Raw genomic sequence first — 17,463 nt, 5'->3', positions numbered from 1 at the left:
CCTTGGTCTCCATCCATCAGCTCACAAGGGAAGGGTCGGGGGTGGGTATGAGGGGGCAGGTATGATAAAGATTTTCACTCCAAAACCTTTGGGTTAATTGCCCAAAGTAAAATAAAAGGTGGAAAAAGCTAAAGCAAAAATGCTTTTGCTGGAGTTCCCGTCATGGCCCAGCAGAAATGTATCTGACCAGAACCATAAGGTTGCAGTTTCGATCCCTGGCCTTGCTCAGTGGGTTAAGGATCCGGCGTTGCTGTGAGTTGTGGTGTAGGTTGCAGATGCGGCTCGGATCTGGCGTTGCTGTGGCTCTGGCGTAGGCCAGTGGCTACGGCTCCGATTGAACCCCTAGTCTGGGAACCTCCATATGCCGCGAGTATGGCCCTAAAAAAAGAAGAAAAAAATGCCTTTGTAAGCCCTTCCTCAGAAAAGTTGAACCTGACACCTTCCAGCTGGTTAATGCAGCTCAAGAGATGCTGAGTGACGGAAGACCAACTCAGTTCAGCAAGTTTTCATCCTTCCCAGGCTGGGTAGCATGAAGGGGTGGGGCACTGGATGGCTATTAAGTGGGGAGCTGCAGCAGGCTCTTTAAGACTGAAAACCTAAAGAAGTTTGGGATCAATGATAGGACAAGAGTATACATGAAAAACAGCTTGCCATCTGAGCCCTGCTTCTGTCCTCATGGATGTTTAGGGCACTCTTTTTTTTGGCCAAGTGGCTGTTTCGTGTTGTCATGGGAAGTATTTCTTATTTTCTTAATAGCCTTTCTTATATTTTGTTTCTCAGGAAATGAAGCAAATCCAAGCGTCTTCATGGTATTTCTTATTCCAAGGGACAACTATCGTCTGTTTTCCTGATGATGCTCAATTCTGTAAACACTCCCTGAAAGCCTACTGTGGGGCAGGCTTTGGTCAAGAGGAGCTAGATCCTCCTGCCCCTGCTCCGAAGAGGCAGGACCTGCTGGGAAGACAGATGTGAAGTGGAAGAAAGCATCGTGTGAGATCCAGAGCCCAGAATCCAAGTGGCGCAGGAAGGGCCTAACCATCCTTGTTGGCTGGGTCCAGGAAGGGACATCTAAACTGAGTCCTACTGGTAGTTTGATGTGTTCAGGCCATGCCTCGCCACTCTCTATAGTGATCCCCTTCCAGCATCCACAGGGGGCTGCTGTAGCACCTACTGTCACATTATATGTCTCCAACTCTTGGAGAGACCAGGGAGTGACCGCTGTCAGAGCTAGGCTGAGCTTCAGTGGTTCTCTCTCCCCCGAATCTGGAACTGGGACCCTGGGACTCAGTCTTGGTTGGGATCTTGAAGAGAGGAGCAGTAAAGCTGGCCACCAGCACAGTGACCGAGGCAAGTGTGCTGCAGAGAGTGGGGAGCAGGAAACAGGGCTGAAAAAAAAGCAATGGAAAATAATGCTGGAGAGACGGGAGGGGGACACATCAGTACCTGGCTTCCCAGGGCTGGGTTCACACCCTCTGGATGCCCGGCCTTCCAGATTGCTTTTGTGTGTGTGAGTCCGGCGGGGGCGGGGGGGGGGGGGTTATTCCAGAAAAAAAAAAAAAAAAGATTCTGGAGGGAAGCCAATGTGAAAACTGAGCAGGGAGCCATAAGGTAGCACGGTGTACTTGGGGATCCACAGGTGACACTGGGGTGCTCAGCTGTGACCTCCTAGAAGGCAGGAAAGGGGCAGTTGGTATCTCCCCACCACCAGCGGCACCTCCAGCACAGAGCCAGGCAGTGATGGATGCACACACGGCCTTGCACAGCCCACCTCTCACAAACCTTAGGGTCCTAGGAATCAGCCTTGATATGCGGGGCTTTGGTTTTCTCATGGTCACAAGAGCAGCAAACTGGCATCTGCAGATATGCTTGGGCATTTGTGTATATGATTTTGTTTGGTTTGAATTATCTCCCTGAGAGATGGGTCCTGTCACTCCTATGTTACAAGTATGGAAATGGAGGCTTGGAGGATTTAGAAACTGTCCCCAAGGTCACATAACTTAATACATGGCAGAGCTGAGACTGATCAATTTATAATTCTGAAATCAGTGACACAATTGCTAGGCTATACTCTAAAGAATACTTGCCTCACTGAGGTAAGGGTTGATGGAATTGACTGAAAGCCCCATGTTCACTGGCCTCTGGGAAGAAGTTCAAGAAATGCGACTTCTGGGCTTTGCAGGCCTGGAAGAGTGTGCTGGGGGCAGGAATTAATGGGATGCACATTCCCCTTTTGCGGGGAGAGAACCCTAAGCACTCAGAGGGCTTCCTTCTCAGGCTGTCACCCAGAAGTTGCTTTTGGTCTCCTTTTTTTTCACCCTTGCAGTGTGTGAAACGGCAAAATACACTGGAACTTGCTGGACCGCGGCCAGAGAATCTAGGACCCCAAGCTCATGGAGCTTCTCCCTTTACCCCACATTTGGCCACCTCTGCCTGAGGGGTAGAGGAGGGCATGGGCAGAGGAGTCCAAATGGCTGGCTGGCACCCAATGGCAGCAAGTTGAAAAAGTCAGAGGGACCGTCTCTTAGGCATTATGAGTTACCAGTGTGGTGCAGTGTGCGGGCCATGAGAATGTGCCTTGCCAACCACCAACTGCAGAGGAAGAAACTGACCCAGTGCCCCAGCTGCTGCACTCAGAGGTCCATCTGCTTCAAGACTACACTCCCCACAAGAGATGCTCCTGGCCGGCGATGGGGCAGGGGATACTTCGAAGGACTCCACTGACCTCTAAGATGCTTCCATCCACCTTTCTTCCTTCCCTCTTTCTTTCACTCAGGGCCAAACCCACATTATGGTCTGATGGCTCCCCAGCCTCCTCCGACTCCCTCCCCAGTCTTGCCATCCCAGGTACAAGGAAATCTCTTCATGGCCCCTGTCCTCACCTCCTATGTCGGAATGGAATCCTACAAGCTCTTGATTCCCCCAGCTGATGCTGACACTGGAGCCTGGTAAGCAGAGGCTGAAAGCACGAACTTCAGGCCCCTGTTGCCAATGGAAACACCTGACATAAGGGATGCAATGGGTTCCGACGTTAAAGGTGGGCCCTGCCGATGCAAATTTTACCTGGTTGATTTTCCTCACTGAAGTTACCGGGTACCTCGGGCAAAATGTACTAACCTCTGCAGCTGGCTTTGGAAGGATTTTAGAGATGATTTCACCCATCGAGATGGATAATCCTTCAGCTTTGAAATGGAAGATCATAATGCTTTGCCAATCGACTCTGATCCCAGAGAAAATGGACCGATAAAAGAAGATGATTTCAAGGTTTAGAGCCACCCCTTCTAATGCAATCTGCTCAAAATTAAAACTCAGCAAGGCATAGTGAGATGACTTTCAGCCTATCATTCTTATAAAACAGATACTAAACAGGCCCTCAATTTTCTCACTGAAAATAAAAATAGAAGCTAGGGTGGTGGGCAGAGTTCTAATTTGGAAGCAGACGCTCCCGCCCTCACTCAAGCTTTGGGTCTTTGAGCAAGTCACTTTGCAGGAATTTCAGTTTTCCCTTTCAGAAATCAACCTGTTATTATCTTAAATAAGACCAATAAGACAAACCAATAAGACAAACAAGACAGTGCCCGGTATGTAGTAAGTGCTCACTAAATATTGGCCGTCACCATTGTATTACGGTGTCATGATCATTGATTTATCATGCAGATTAACTGAGATAACAGTATCTGGCATATTTCGGGCCTTTGGCAAATGTTTACTTTCTCTGAATCTCAACCACGGGCTTCAAAACTTTCAAAAAAAGTGACAGATGCAATTTTCCTCTTTAAGAGGCAGGGGAGGAGGAGGAGGAAAACTAACATTTAAGTAAGGTCTGGTATAGGCTGTTTGTCTTCACTTCCTTTCAAGATCTTTATTGCATTTTTTATTTGTTTGATTGCAAGCAGTTCTGATCCATCTGATGGATACGTGCGCTGTGCTCTCAGGAAGATAAAACAAGAGAGAAGGAGGGAGAGCATAAAACTCTATACACACCAACAATGATGGATGCCAAGGACAGAAAATTTCCAGTAGACCTGGTCTATAAATTGTCATTTAAATTTGCAATTTAAAAACACTGTCTGACTTTTTGATTTAGCTGACTGTATATGAGAGACAAATAATGGAATCCTAATAAGTAATGTTTAAATGACATCTCCCGTCTCGCAGACAGAGAAGGCGACGGTAGAATTCTAAGAAGAGAAAATAAATCGACCAAGAATAGGAAAGACGACCAGAACTAAACAGTTGCACTAATCACTTGATGACAGATACCAGGCAAATGTATGTTTGACTGTTTAAAATTCGAATCCTTAACAGACGAAGGCTAGGTGATCAGCTGAAAAACCCCAGAGTCATAGTGAGGGGACAAGCCTGAGCTTGGTTTTTACATTTCATCACATTAAAACAGATGAACCAAAAAATCAAGGCACCAGGACAATGTATTAAAGTTGATAAGCTGAGGTTAAAAGATCTGAACAGTGAAAAGCACTGGAGCTTAGAGGCATCCTGCTGGCCCATCTTAACTCCAAGTCTATATACTGGGATGGTGGCCCTCACGGGTGACCCTCCCACAAAGGCAGGCCCACCCCAAAGTCTCCCTTTCTTCTTGCTGCAGGAAACAAGTTAGCATCTTTCCCTGGCCATGAGGTACAAAAGGCAAACACTGCATCGGTTCACAGATGAAAACAGAAATGCATCACCAACTGCTGAAAGCAGTTCTGTATGGCACAGCTTTAGCAAGATTTGGCAAATTTGGGAATGGATCACTGAAAAATGGCAACAATGACAGAGGGGTTGGGAGGGAGGTTTTGTGAGTAAAAGCTGAAAAAAAAAATGAGATCACTTGGCATTTTTGTGAACAATAATCATAAAAAGTTTATAATAGCATGGAGTAGCATAAAGGGTAAGGTTTAGTGAAAAAACAATGCAGAATTAAAAATGCAGTGGGATCACACCCAAACGTTAACTGTTCCCAGGATATGACATTAATATCCTGTACAAAGTGCCTGACGCTGCCATTAAAATCGAGTGGCACTGGCAAACTACACAAAATCTATCGGCAATCTATAACCTGGTGAGCAGGAAGAAAAGCTCCAGTAATCATTATTTTAAAACATCAAAGGAAAACTATTAGAATATAAATGACTGATTCTAGGTAAATGTAGGCCAAAGAATACCTCTATAATACAGGTTGCTCTACTGTTTAGCAAATGCTTAATGAGCACATGCTATGTGCCTGGTCTGAGGCGTAATAGGAAATAGATAAAATATGTGTATAACTTGAAGCCACTTCTCCTGGAGAAGAGGGGAGAGCAAGCTGCCACCCAGTGAGATGTCTGATCATCCCTTCCCTGGAAGACAGGGTAGGGTTTATTTTTCACAAGTAGGGATTTCAATCTAATAGGTAGACAATGTCTATAACAATAGGAGATATTTCACAAAGCACCCATTAAACTAAAAGGAGAAATCTAAACTCCAAGAACCTTTATTTAAATCTCACAACCTCTGAGACGTCCTTGGAAACTTGGTTCTCTCGGTTCTGGGATTTCAGCATAAGGCGACAAACTATAATTGCTTCTCAGCTGTCTGCCTTTCCTATTAGATCTTAAGTTCTTTAAGCTTAGGACTTGTTGACAGTCATCTTCTCTGGCCAGCGCTCTGCGGGGCTTTAGAAAAAGCTCACAAATGGAATGAAGGAAAGAAGGCAGGAAAGGGGGAGCAAGGAGCGAAGAAAGGAAGGAACTCAAATTATTGCGCAGCCCCTGACCAAATTACCTTTGGCAACTCACGATCTGACTAGCATTTCTTGAACATCTACTATGTGCTAAAGGCTGGGGGAGGCACCTTCACATACATTCAGGCATTCAGGCGTTTCTCTTGCTGCTGTTTTGAACTTGATCCAAGAGGTTATTTACGAAAAGCTAGGATGGTCTACAAAGCACACAGACTTGGAAATCAGACTGCTCAGGTTCAAATCCTCACTCTACTGACTTTTAGCCTTAGACAGGCGACTGGATCTCTATGCCTCCAGGTTTCTACATATGCATGTCACACGTGAAAAGAAAATGAGATTAAATATTGTAAATGCCTAGTGCACCAGTTTTCTTCTCCCTACGAAAAGGGTTTTATTTCCCACACATTTATAGCCCCTCTACTATTTCATCGCAGCCTCAGCCTGACCAAGCGCCCATGGATCCTTGACTATGATAGCAGGAACAGGGCTTGCGGAGCCTCGGGGAAGCAAGGGCTAAAAGTGACCTGAGCGAGTTACACGCCTCCCATCTGCTATCAAGCATCAGGCTACCTTTCCCAAGTCCGGCCTGATTCCAGCACTCACGGCTATCCATCACAGCCTCCGTACCACGTCCATCGTCTGGAACACCCGCTTCCACATTGCTGTTAATAAGGGATACGGGATGATCACTTCCCCAATGATAGGGGTCCTGATCCTTTTTAGGATCACATAATAAGAACATTTTTCATTGTTGGAGATAATTCCCCTTCCCGTGCGCATTTGTCAACGGCAGTTTCCAACAGTCCCGTACATCATCCTGAAATACATGATAAGATTCAGGTCCGCTATTCATCATCCGCTGGGCTTCTTCCAATGCGAGCTCCTGCGTGGCTTTTCCTGTCTCTGGTTTAACAATCAGAATGCAAGTTCTCCCTAAAGCAGTGGTGCCAGCCAGGGGAGGCTGAAAGGCTCAAGGGACCAGAGTCCCCAGTCCTAGAGAAGTGAATTTCTTTTTTTTTTCTTTTTTTTTTTTTCTCTTTTTAGGGCCACACCCAAAGCATATGTAGGTTCTCAGGCTAGGGGTCATATTGGAGCTGTAGCCACTGGCCTACACCACAGCCACAGCCATGGCAACGCTAGATCCAAGCTGTGTCTGCGACCTATACCACTGCTCATGGTAACGCCAGATCCTTATCCTTAACCCACTGAACAAGGCCAGGGATTGAACCTGCGTCCTCTGGGATGCTAGTTAGATTCGTTTTGCTGAGCTACAATGGGAACTCCGAGGAAAGTGAATTTCTGATGCTCATGTAGAAAGTCTTTATCAAAGTAAATTGCATATGAACCAGAGCCCTAGGAAAGGAGCTTTCACTGAGGTGTTACTCCATTGGCCACTGCTGGAAAAAATGCAGAATATAGCAAAGAGGGCCTTTGCTCTGGACCACTGAGACCTGAATTTAAAATTCCTGCTCTTCCATTTACATGACGGGTGACTTTGAACAAACTGTGAACTTTTCAGAGTATGTTTCCTCATCTGCAAAATGGGAGTATTACCAACAGTGTAAATCTCTTGCATTCTCATTTTATTCTCTGACTGCACAGAGTTGTCATGTAATTAATGGCACTTCCCATTTTCCCCACTAGAAACTGTAATAAATTCTCCTCTGCCCAGCTTTGAGAAGATATAATCAAGGACAAGACCCAGTCCCTGCCATCAATCCAGCAAGGAAGAGAGTCTATCAGTGCAATCCTAATAGATGGAAGAAAGAGAGGAGAACTTCATCTGAATTAAACTTTTTAAAAAATCGTATGCTGAGAATCACAGCGAAAGGAAAGTTTAACCCCGGGGTGGAACAAAAGGAAAATTTAACCCCTAAGGAAGAGCTTCTAGGAAGTGCCATCCAGCTGGGTCTCAGAGGATCCTGTGAAACTTGGCAGGCAGGTGAGAGAGAAAGGACTTTTTTTCCAGGTGGAAAGGGGAAGTGAAAGCAATCTCATGCACACTCAGAACATGGCAGGGGTGTGCAAGGCACACATGACGTCTGCTGATAGATGGGTGATACAGAACCTCGGGGCTCTTCCAAGCATCAGTTCTGTGGTTATGGTCTTGACTCTCTCTGTCTCATCTCTCCACTCTCTATTTTCTCATCTGTAAATGTGAGATTTCATATAGTTACCTCAAAGGGTTGCTCTGAGTGAGAAAATACAAGGAAAGTCTCGAATACACTGCCTGGTGTTCTGTAATTGTGGACGGACAGAGAGTAACTACCTTCATCATGAGCATCCGCCTTATTAAGTCTGAAGTGGGGGATGCCCCCTGGGAGGTGAACGGAGCCGATGATACTACTCACTGATCTGGGGCATGGGCAAAACCAGAGCACCTGCTCCAAACAACAATCTGAAAATGCACTTTGATTTATGCATAAAAATCCTTACCTCTGTAAAGACCACAAAACATCTGGAAAAGCTGGACTAACTGACATCCTCCTAAGGAAGGGAAATGTGTCCTTCTCAGCCATGTGGAGGACTCGGGTGGACAGCCTCCCACACACCCCAGACAGGAGGCGGTAAAGATCTGGGCTTCTCTGCTTTTCTGACTCCCTTTCTGCCACCACCATGTGATCTCCCATCATTCCTTTCTGGTGCACAGGCAGCCTCCAATGATGGGGCTGCCCTTGGCATCTGTAGGAAGATGTCTTTCAGTGTAAGTATCACTTGGTAATTAACAAGAGGAAACCCAATCAGTAGGGAGCAACTTAGTCTAGGCTTAAGTGTGGGGACAGGCTCTGGGATCCGAGAGTTAGGTGCAAATGGGTCCCTAACTTGCCATGTGTCTTGTGGTCTCAGTCAGGTGGTTCGTCTCTCTGAGCCTCGGCTGCTGCTCATGAGAATGGGAATGCTCACCGAGAGGTTATTTTCAAGCTTAATCGAGACAACTGGAACAATGGCCATTAGTTCCTCCTTTATTCCCACTCCACCCTCTCCTCTGCCTTTGACCTGTGGGTGCTCTCTTGATGGATTGAGCAGAAATGTGCAATCTTGCAACACAAATGTACTCTGACCTCCCAGAAGCCACGCCGTGACAGGAGGGGGTGGCTGACATGCCAGTACACCTGAGAACACTGTCTGCTCAACAAACCCACACAGATAATACAACCCTGTGCTATGGGCCACTTACTGATTACCTGCAAAGATGAGGACTCTTGGACCCTGGGAAAGTAGGAACCTGTACCTGACTCACAGGCTGATAGGAAGGGCTTTGTTCCTCCAAACATCAAAATTCAAGCCCAGCCACTGCCAAAGGCAGCACACTGAGCTTAATGAAGCAGAGGGATGAACTAATATGGCAAATCGTATAGCTCTTACTACCAATATGGCCCACATCATGCTGAATTACAGCGCCAGACGTGATTGGACACACACCGCCAAAGGAGAAGTCGTTCACGGAAAGGGAGGAATTTTCAATGCCACATAATCAGAATCTCTAGAGCCAGCTCTTAGGGGAGATGTTTCTTTGCAGTTTTCAATTTTCTTTCTCTTTGTGCAAATCCTTCTCTCCCAAACTTTACAATAATTAATTCTACAAACATTTAGTGAGTAGCTACCGTGTTCTGGGTGCTATGCTAGGAACTCAAAGTTCACGGTAGAGACAGAAATAAGGGGAAAAAAAATGACAGGAAAAGTGTGGCAGTTGTGATGATTTTTAATACAGGATGCTTATTCTCACAAATCCAGGCACGTGAGGCTTCCTTAGTCATACGTTCACTCTTTTATTCATTCATTGTTATACACCTGTATCTTTCAACATTGTGCTCAGTGGTAGAAGTGAAGTGGTTAACAAGCCAGACAGGGTCCTTGCACTCACAGAGCTCCCGGCCTAGCGGCCTAGCGAGTGATAAAATGGAACAAAAAGATAATTAAAATAACTTGGGAGTTCCCATTATGGCTCAGCAGTAACAAAGCTGACTAGTATCCATAAGGACACGAGTTCGATCCCTGGCTTCGCTCAGTGGGTTAAGGATCAGTGTTGCCGCAAGCTGCAGGTAGATCACAGAGGTAGCTTGGATCCCACGTTGCTGTGGCTGTGGTGCAGGCTGGCAGCTACAGCTCCGATTGGACCCTCAGCCTGGGAATTTCCATGTGCCGCAGGTGCGGCCCGAAAAAGACCAAAAGAAAAAAAAAATCCCAACTAATTAAAATAATGTATTATGATGGGCCAAATGAGGTACTTTGAGAGCACACAGACAGGTCAAGACCCATGATTGAGGGTCACACTGGGTAGGTTGCTTTAGGTCCCCAGGGCAGTTCTGGGGAAAGTAATGTCTAATTTGCAACTAAAGCAAAAGGAAACTTGGCTTTAAAGAGATTTTTTTTTTTTTTAAGAAGTAGTCTATAGACTTGTGGTTGCCAAGGGGGACAGGAGGGAGTGGGATGGACTGGGAGCTTGGGGTTAACAGATGTAAACTATTGCTTTCGGAGTGGATTAGCAATGAGAGCCTGCTGTGCAGCACTGGTAACTATGTCTAGTCACTTATGATGGAGCATGGTAATGTGAGAAAAAAAGAATGTATACATGTATGTGTAACTGGGTCACCACGCCGTACAGTAGAAAAAAATTGGGGAAATAACAATAAAAAATTTTTTAAAAAGAAGTATTCCTGAGAGAACAAAAAGCATCTGCAAAATTCCAAATCTGAAAAACAGTGCAGTAAGATTGGGGGACCGAAATGAACTCAGTCGAGTCAGGGAGCAGAGTATCATTCTGGAAGAGCAGTGAGGGATGTGCCTGCAAAGATAAGGAGGGTCAGACTGGGAAGGGCCTCCTTGAAGACCTGATAAGCAGCGGGGACGCCATCCTGAGGGCCGTGGGGGCTGTTCCCAGAAGGCTTTGGAGCAAAGGTCGAGCCTGATCAGATCTTCCCGTTAGTGAGCGGTGTCAGGAAGAGCTTGGAGATGGATGATTCGACAACCTAAGGACCACTCAGCAGGGTGCTAGAATGATCTGGATGACAGATGAAGGCAGCCAGAGCTATCTTCAGGAGAGGGGTACTGGGGGCGGGGAATGGATTTGAGAGATATGAGGAGGTGCCAGGGGCTAATAATCAATGATTAACTCACCAAGGGCATCTGGAAGCTTGGAATGTTAAGGATGATGGCCCAGTCAAATGGCTGCTGGGTTTTGAAGGATGACCAGGAGTTAGCCTGGTGAATGGGGTGAGAATAATGACCCAGGTGAGGGAGCAGCGTGCACAGCAATAGCAGAGGTGTGTCCTGGGAACTGAGCTCAGGATGGGGCCAGGTATGGGGAGGTAAAGGGACAGAGGCAGGGGCCACTCTCAGAAGGCTGGCTTGCGCTGCCCTTCGCAGCAGCATGCTGCTGGGCTTGTCAGATAAATTCAAGGAGGAGTGCAAAAGAATCTGAAAAAACCCTGACTTCTTAGAAGGAAACCAGTTAGAATGAGGCTCCAAACTAAGTCACTGATGAAACCTGAACCAAGTTTGTCTTCCAGGATTGACCACAATGACTGAGCAAGGCCGGGGATCAAACCCACATCCTCATGGATTCGAGTCGGATTCATTTCCGATGCACCACAACGAGAACTCCAGTCTATCTAATTTTAAAGTGTGAGTTCTTCCAGGAGTTTTTTGGTTTTTGTTTCTTTTTGCTGGTACCCATGCATACAGAAGTTCCTGGGCCAGGGATGGAACCTGAGCCAGAGCAGTGACAATGCCAAATTCCTAACCACTAGGCCACCAGGGAACTCCCAGGAGTCTTCAGTAAAGAAGAAAGAGTAAAGAAAAGGGAGCAAACACAGCAGAGCTTATTCCTAAGACAGTAAGTTGCTGAGACTCTATAAGCTCAAGCAACAGCAACCTGGGACTCATTCCTGGGTTCCAGCTCTAGGTCTGCCACCGACAACCCAGCGACCAGAGGGAAGTTACTCTTCTTTTGAGAACACATCATGAAAAAGAGGCTCTCCCAGCCCCCAAACGCTACGTCCTTCTAACCTTTTAATACTTCAATTTCTAAAGCAGCTATTCATGTTTCACTGCAGACAGATATTCGGAGTATCAGGTTGCTTGTATTTATTACACTGAAAACTTGTCAGGAAAGCAATGAAAAGAGTTTTCACATGAATTTTCTTTATGATGACAAAATGTGATATTTCAATTAATAAATATAAATTTGGAGTAAAAATGAAACATGAAATGTATGACTCGTAGTAGACTGAAGTGAATATAAGTGGCAAAGTGGAGCCAAAAAAAAAGAATTTTTTTTTTCTTTTTCAGGTAAGGATAGAGACCTACACGAATCGGAAGCACTTCCCCTCAGGAAGGTCTTGGAGAATGTGAAGTGACGGGAGTCAGAACTTCCTTCCCCTCCTCCAGCTCACCCCAAAATACAGAGCTCCTAAGGGGCTCACGACTGGGACGGCATCAACATTGGTGGACATGATAGTTAATTAATAATGCCTCTTTTATATTGCAAATTTGGCTGAGCATAAATCTAAGTTCTGCGGTCCCCTGGGAGTTTGAGGAAATTGAAGCTCAAAACGTGGAGAAACTTGCCTGCAGTTGAAAAGATGCAGAGTGGGGGACCCAGGGTATGAACCCAAATTCAAGGCCTGGATGACCCCAAGTCAACCTCCCTTGCAGGACAAGAGTAGCAGATAAACGTGATGAAAAAGCAGCGCTCTCGGCACCAAAGGCCTAATAAAACAATTTTTTAAAAATGCATCTCCCAAGGTCCTAAGAACCCCATGGGGGATAATAAATATGATAGCAATTTATAAGCTCTGACATGGTAAGCCTGTTACTATGTTTTTTATTTTTAATATTTTATTTTATTGTTTTTTTTGGGGGGGGTGAACCAACTGTTTATTTTTTCACAAAATTGGGTTGTGACGATCATTGTACAGCTATAAATGTAATAAAATTCACTGAAAAAGAAAACCCATGATGTGAAAAAAAAAGAGAGAGAGAGAGAAGAAAGCCTGTTACTATTAACAGAGTTCCTTCCCCAAGGCTAACTGACCAGTTGAGGGACCAGGACATTGGGCATGGCATTCCTGAAGCCACTCCTTGACCATGACTAACCTGCCCAAAATTTGCGCAGCTCCTAAAGCACGCAGCCAGGGTTCAAACCCAATTTGATGTAGCTCCAGAGCTGTGGCACCTGCCATTGACCATCGACTTCTCCTGGATCCCATCAGGACCTTAATTCTTGGTACTAAATATTTCTGGGAGGAAGGAATCAGGTAGCACGTTGCTGTGTTTTTGTTTTTCACTAATGACCCCTGGGTAGAGCTCTAATACAGCTATAAGAAAAGTAAGTCGACTGCCAGATATTTCTAGAACATAAGGAGAAAATACTGAACCATGATCTCAGAAGGAAGAGGACAGAAAAGCTAACATTGGCTACACCGCTGCCATGCTGCAGATCCCATGCTGGTCCTTTACCCAAAATAAAATTGCTTGTCTTTCTGGTAACAAACAAGAGTATTATTACCACACACATGCACCCTAAAGACAAGGGTCACAGAGGCTAAATAACATATCTCTGGTGACACAGCAGATAAGAACAAGAGTTAAAAATTAAAAGCCAAGTCTTATTTATTCCAAAGGTAATAGTTTGCATCTACCAACCCCAAATTCCCCGTCCATCCCACTTCTCCCCCTCTTTCCCCACTCCACCCCACAACCACAAGTTGGCTCTCCCCATCTGTGATCTGTTTATGTTTTGTAAATAGGATCATTTGTGCCCTATTTTAGATTCCACATATAAGTGATATCTGCAGAGGGGTCCTACTATACACCACAGGGAACTATGTCCAGTCTTTGGGGGTAGAACACGACGGAAGATGGGATGAGAAAAAGAATGTATTTGTATGTATGACTTGGTCACTAAGCTGTACAGCAGAAATTGACTCAACACTGTCAATCAACTATACTCCAATTAAAAAATAAAGCTAATCCCAGGATTTTAAAAATTGAAGTAAAAGAAAACGAAACAAAAAAACATGTCTTTCTGGCTCCAAAGTCAGTGCTCTGAACACAGCACTAAGCCACCAGATGGCGCTGACTGAAAAAAACCCCAGGCACTGCCCCCAGCAACCTGTGGGTCTGCTCATCCTGGTTCTCATGCCTCTATCAGTCTCCTACTGGGGGTCCTGATGCCAGATTGCCACGAACTGTGTCAAGTGATTCTGCCCCCTTCGATGGCAGGTAACGAATCTGAAAATATACATCCCCCTCCTCTGGTCCTCCATCACATTCCACTCCTGGAATAGGCACTGTTTGACAAGCTGTATGTGTAGCGACCCAATCCAATACAAAAGAAATGAAGAAAACAACTTTATTTCTCATACTTTCATCCCCTCCTTATTTGAGTTGTGAATACTCTAGTTACTTCTCATACATGGCCTGTCAAGAAGCTCATTCTGGGGTGAAACATGCTCCTGTGTGACCTGTTTTTGAATCAGTCCGACTTGCTTTCACCAGCCTGGGTTAAAGAACCAGGGTGATAGGTCTGTGAGGAATGCTAAAGGATCTCAACTTTTTTTATGGCACTCTTTCTCATGATAGATGCCCCACATTGCGACGTATATTTTTTAAGGAAATAACACATCTGCCCCAGGCACCATCTAAATATTGCTAAGAGAAGAAAAAAATGCTTCTGTACTGTGGTATCATATAATAATATGAGAAATGTACTTATGACATAACAAAGAAGGCTGTAAAACTGTATGAACAGTATAATCCCAAACACATAATATCCTGGAAAGTCAGTCCAGAAAGAAGTAATTCAGAATGCTGATACTAGATATTTCTAATTGTTTGGGCATCCTTACTTTGTCTTTTTTAATTTTCAGTAATAAGCATCTATGACTTTTTTAAAGTCTAGGTAAAATCACTCAGAAAATATATTTTTTATAAAGAGGTCTAAGATTATTCAGTGTTTCTTTATCACTGAAATCATTATATGAGGTTATTTGACTAATATCAGGCACAAAAATATCAGGTTGAAGAAAAGGAAAGTTACATAGCAACCTTACTCATGAATATAGATAGCAAAATACTAAGCAAAATATCAAAAAGAACAGAATTTCAACAGGTTAGAGAAAACAAGAAATTATAAAAAAGCAGACTTTAGCTCAGAAATGAAAATTAGAAAATTATTATGATTTTAAACTAAAACAAAAAAATATCTGTATAATCATTGAAATAAATAAATAATATAGAAAAAGCATATGGTAAAATTCAACATGCAAAGTCAAGATTTAAAAAGAATAATCCCTAGAAATGATAAAGGGGAACTAAAAGATTCTTTAGTAAAAACTTAAAAATCACACTTACAGGTAATTTTAAGCATTTCCATTAATTTAAGAAAAAGTTAAGGATACCTACTCTCTACTAAATATTGTACTGCCAGGCCCAGCCAATGCAATAAGACAAGAAAAAGAATAAGTACTTAAAGATGGGAGAGTAAGCCAGAAAATTACTTATGAGGTTATATATCACCTTCATAGAAAAATCAAAGAGGAGTTGGAGAAAGTATATAGTAAAAGAGTTTAATACTATTATTATATTCAAGATTCAAGATCACTATATAAACTGCTTATTTCCTTTCAAAGTTCTAGTCATCAACATCTGCTTAAAGGAATACTTACTATCCCATAGTCAAAATTAAAAAACAGAAAAGGAATTAATCCTATTTCCAGAACATTCTTGTTCTTCCTTTTAACAGATGTGTGTGCTCTCCCAGTGCCTTGGTCCAGACAAATACATCAAGAATAAAAACTGTTTATTGCTGTTGCATGCTTACAAAGAATTGTAAAATCTTGTTCTGGGACAAATCAGCTACATATCTTTAAAGATGCCCTTGGGTAAGAGAAAACAATCTGATGATTCTGATAAAGAGGAGGAGGAGGGAGGGAAATAGAAGAAAAATAGGAAAAAGAAAGGAGAGGAGGGAAAGAGGGAGAAAGATGCTAAAATAGGAGATGATGAGAAGTAAGGAGAAAAGGAGGAGGGGAAAGGAAAGGGGGAAGAGGAAGAGGAGGAACACAGATAAACTTTGTTGAGGTTTTTTCTTTTTCTTTCTTTCTTTTCTTTTTTTTTTTTTTTTTTTTTGCTTTTTAGGGCCACACCCATGGCATATGGAGGTTCCCAGGCTAGGGGTCAAATCGGAGCTGTAGCTGCCAGCCTACACCACAGCCACAGCAATGCTGGATCCGAGCTGCGTCTGCCACCTACACCACAGCTCACAGCAACACTGCATCCTTAACCCACTGAGCGAGTCCAGGGATAGAATCCCAACCTCATGATTCCTAGTCAGGTTCGTTGACCACTGAGCCACACGAGAACTCCTTGTTGGGTTTTTAATATATGCCAAGTTCTATACTAAGTTGTATTTGCCTTATTTCAATTAATCATCCAAGTGAGCCTTTGAACTTTGTAATATCATCTCCTCATTTTATAGGAAAGGAAACAAGCTCAGAGTGGTGAAGTAAAATTCTAAGGTCACCATACTTAGGAAGTGACATAGAATTTGAACCCAGGTCTGGCTGTCTAGACTCCATGGTATTACCCACTCATTTGAGGACACTCCTTACATAGATATTGTGCTGATATTAGAGCTACTAAGAGTGTGGAGATGAGGAAGAGTTTAAAAGGTCACCTTCATAGCCCCATTCCAAATCCTCAACCAAGTCAATGTTCTGAAAACCTGAATCCTCTCTTTAAAATGTTTCTGGTTTTGTATGTTAAATTTAAGAAGGAAAAGATATGCACTAAGTACAATTTTCGATGCATTAAGCATTCAAGAGCACAAGTTTAGTGGAAAGATTAACTTTGAAGCAAGAATATAACTTGTCAGTTTCCAGAGAAAAGGCATTTGAATTCCAGTACATACTGGGCTCTGCAATCTTTTTTTTTTTTAATTTTTTTCCCATGTAGCATTTCTCCCAAGACCTGGTCTATCACCCACTTGCTTTCCTTCTATTATTCTTAGACCATGATGCATAAAAAACAAGGTTTACATTAGGTTATAGGGATAAAATAGACTGCTTCGAAAATATTTGTGTTTCAAATAAACATCTGAAGCAAAATTTATAGTCCTTTCTGGGGTTTCGACTGCCCAAGAGCTGCATATGTATTACATTTATGTCCCTTTCTTCCTATGGAGTGTCAGACAAATGCCATCAGGAAACACGACTAGGCACGCACAGCAATGTCTCAAACAAATCACGGCTTCTACAAAACAGCCAATGGCATCCAGTTTTCAGGCCCAGACTGACAAATTTCATGACCTGGAAGAGAGCTCTATTAATTCTATTCCACACATTTTTTGAAGGGGAGGGAAAGAGCTGAAACTGCAGGGAGAAAACACACAACACCACACATGCGCACACGCACGTGCACACACACACAAAGAAGTTGCTTATCTCTAGTTATAAGGGGATAAACTTAAAGAAAGACATAGTCATAAAGCCATGGGACCAAATTCTCCAAAACCCACGAATACTGATATAATTACTTAATTATCACACCATGCATGCCAGTCTTCATTACTAAACACCTATGTGCCTCCTCTGTGTCAAGCACGTTCTTTCCTTTTTTTTTTTTTTTTCATTTTATAGCCACACCTGCAGCATATGAAAGCTGCCAACGGTCAAATCGGAGCTGCAGCTGCTGGCCTACACCACAGCCACTGCACCACCAGATCCGGGCCACATCTG

The 17,463-nt window shown here is 43.8% G+C and overlaps 1 protein-coding gene across 6 annotated transcripts in view; it reads right to left on the bottom strand.

Moving 5' to 3' along the window:
• Nucleotides 1-17,463, bottom strand: part of DAB1 (DAB adaptor protein 1) — a 1,219,211-nt gene that overhangs the window by 270,513 nt on the left and 931,235 nt on the right. The gene's annotated exons all lie outside the window — the stretch shown is intronic.

Source organism: Phacochoerus africanus, chromosome 8, assembly GCF_016906955.1.
Source record: "Phacochoerus africanus isolate WHEZ1 chromosome 8, ROS_Pafr_v1, whole genome shotgun sequence".
Classification (NCBI taxonomy): domain Eukaryota; kingdom Metazoa; phylum Chordata; class Mammalia; order Artiodactyla; family Suidae; genus Phacochoerus; species Phacochoerus africanus.
This window is presented reverse-complemented; position numbering and strand designations above follow the sequence as displayed.